General features: G+C 40.8%; 1 protein-coding gene across 1 annotated transcript in view; it reads right to left on the reverse strand.

Annotated features, from left to right (window-relative positions):
- Positions 1–2,693, reverse strand: part of LOC127751050 (uncharacterized) — a 49,699-nt gene extending 47,006 nt beyond the window's left edge. Inside the window, exon 1 of the mRNA XM_052273996.1 lies at positions 2,514–2,693. The gene's annotated coding sequence lies outside the window, so the exon portion shown is untranslated. The remainder of the gene's footprint in view (positions 1–2,513) is intronic.
- Between the last annotated feature and the right edge of the window lie 115 nt (positions 2,694–2,808).

Genomic DNA, 2,808 nt, shown 5'->3' on the forward strand with positions numbered 1-2,808 from the left:
TTTTAGCTATAATATAATTTTTCCAGTTCATTCCTATGCTAATGTTTTTTTGTGTTTTTTTTGCACAAATTGATGAAGCAAAAGCGAGTTTAATCTCTTCAATTGAGAAAAGGGAGGCTGCTGCTGCAGCTGCAAGAAAGAGAAGGAGTGATGATTCATTTGAAGAATCTCCAGTTAAACGTCGCCCTGATCTTTCAATGCCCTCTAGCAGTGGCGCGCACATGAATTATGTAATTTGTATTGAATCTGTTATTTAATTTTTTAAGAATTAATTGGTTCCAGCTATGTGTTGTTACATGATTAAAATAAATCTTTATTTTGGTTTAACTGACCCGTTGTTCAATGTTATTTTACTTAACATAGTTTCATCATTTGTCTTTAGCCTCTATCTTCCCTTTGATTGGAGTTCACTCCTTTTCAATATATGCTATGGGTAAAATCAAACATGTTAGTTTTGGTTTGCTTCATTTTTATTTTACATTAACAGAAGCATTTCTGATTTTCTGCATCGAGTTAGGTTTGTTGGCTGAGCGATTAGCGAAGCCTATTACTCCAGTGATGATCAAAAAGTTTCGCGGCTGTTTGTCTGTCTGTGTGTTTGTCTGTACGGACGATAACTCGAGAACAAATTGACCTAGCGACCTGGGATTTTCAGGGTCGTTTTGTATCATAAAAAGACATATCGAGTTCGAAGGAGAGCATTCTAGCTCAAAAATTGGATTTAAAAAAAATCAAAAACCACAGCTCCCACAAATGACGTTTTTTAAAAATATTTTTTACAGTTTTCTAATGGGTAACTCATCAAAATAGAGCCCTCTGGACGAAAATTTCGTCCGTTTGGCTCTATCTCTAACCGTTTAGGCGCCACAGGGAGTTTTTAACGAAAACAAGCGAAAAAATGTACAACCCTGCATGCTTAGTCGAAGTGACGGGATGTTGACGGGCCGGCCGGCCCGTGTCTTTGTGTAAACTTTTGCGCTACCCGACTTCGGTGTCAGCGCCGCAGGCCTAGGTAGATGTATGCCAGGCGCGTCGCAGCGCAACAGTGTTTCGTGAGATATCGCGAAGCCTGTTACGCGAGACGTGGTGGTCTGGCGTACATCTACCTAGTTAGTTTAGGTTGGCTTCATCTTTATTTCCCCACTTTTCTCTCTAAAAAAAGAAAACACATTTTTTTTTCAAGTTTTACGAGACCATTTTGCCTTTGCCAAGAGCTAGTTGTTAAACACAGCTAGGACCTTTATTGTCAGCAGTTAGTTTGTTCAAGACAGTGTACCACTTTTCTGGCTTGTCCTTCAATTTTTTGGGTAGGATCATCGTGCACAGCAGGTTTTCCTAAAATGACAGTGATAACAAGGTTAAAAGGTTTCCTTAAACTAATAACAATTAAATTTTTCACACTTCTTTTTGTTCTTTCAACCAATGAAATAGTAACGGGCGAAGCCTAAGATCATTAAGATTCTCCTAGTTTTAACAGGGTAGTAAGCGAGCTGATTGTGCACCCTTCCTTAAGTTACCGACCGATTAACGAGTTATCGTTAGAATTTTTAGGTACCCGTTAGGGGTGCCTATTGCTTTCACCCTAAAGTTTATTATTATTCTTGACGATGGCCCCTTATGGCAGAACCTATCGTGCCCAAGAAAAGTTAATGACATTTAAATAAACTAGGTAGATGTACGCCAGACCACGTCTCGCGTAACAGGCTTCGCGATATTTCACGAAACACTGTTAGGCTGCGACGCGCCTGGCATACATCTACCTAGGCCTGCGGCGCTGACACCCCATTTGGGAGGCGCAAAAAAATACACGAAGATACGGGCTCGTCAGAAACTCCCTGTGGCGCCTAAACGGTTAGAGATAGAGCCAAACGGACGAAATTTTCGCCCGTAGGGCTCTACTTTGATGAGTTACCCCATAGAAAACATTTAAAAAATATTTTTAAAAAACGTCATTTCAGGGACCTGTGGTTTTCGATTTTTTAAAAATCCAGTTTTTGAGCTTGAATGCTGTTCTTCGAACTCGATCTGTCTTTTTATGATACAAAACGACCCTGAAAATCCCAGGTCGCTAGCTCAATTCGTTCTCGAGTTATCGTGCGTACAGACAAACACAAACACACACACAGACAAACAGACGCGAAACTTTTTGATCCTCAGTGGAGTAATAGGCTTCGCTAATCGCTCGGCCAATAAATACTACGGAAATTTGCTTCTTTTCTTTTAGGTATGTTTAGTATAAATTTGTCTGATGAAATTTAAAAAATTCCAGTTTGCATCCACGAGTTTTCCTGGAAATGACGAGCTGAGCAGCAGGCCGAGTCGAACCAAGTAAATTTCAGAGATTTCCTTATTTTCCAATTCTCAGAACCCAATATTTAGAGGTAGTACGAGAGAAGACTTTCAAAGGTGACACTATGTGCCCTCGCCCCCGCACTCTCCCTTACAATGGTTGCTAGAGCTCTCTACTTCTCTGGGTGTACTAAATTTCACAGTACATTTATAGCAATACTTACAGCTGGCCTAGCTCACTCTCGGGCATAGGCCATATAGGGCAGTAGGCGCGGCCAGTCAGACAGACCTGAAGCCAAACGGAGCCAACCATTGCAGATCCAAAATATACTTGGAGTCTTGTCATCTTTCGATCCAGTTTGCTGGCTCGGATCAATTCGGACTTCTGTCGTAAGGATAAAGATTTACAGATTTTGCACACCATTCCGAAATAAGAGATGTGGATAAAGTGGTTTCTGTGCAAACTCATCACAGAGCCCAGATACGGGTGTCAGACAAGTCGTCACAGTTTTAAATGCA

This window comes from Frankliniella occidentalis, unplaced genomic scaffold, assembly GCF_000697945.3.
Source record: "Frankliniella occidentalis isolate FOCC.00 unplaced genomic scaffold, Focc_3.1 Scaffold323, whole genome shotgun sequence".
Lineage (NCBI taxonomy): Eukaryota > Metazoa > Arthropoda > Insecta > Thysanoptera > Thripidae > Frankliniella > Frankliniella occidentalis.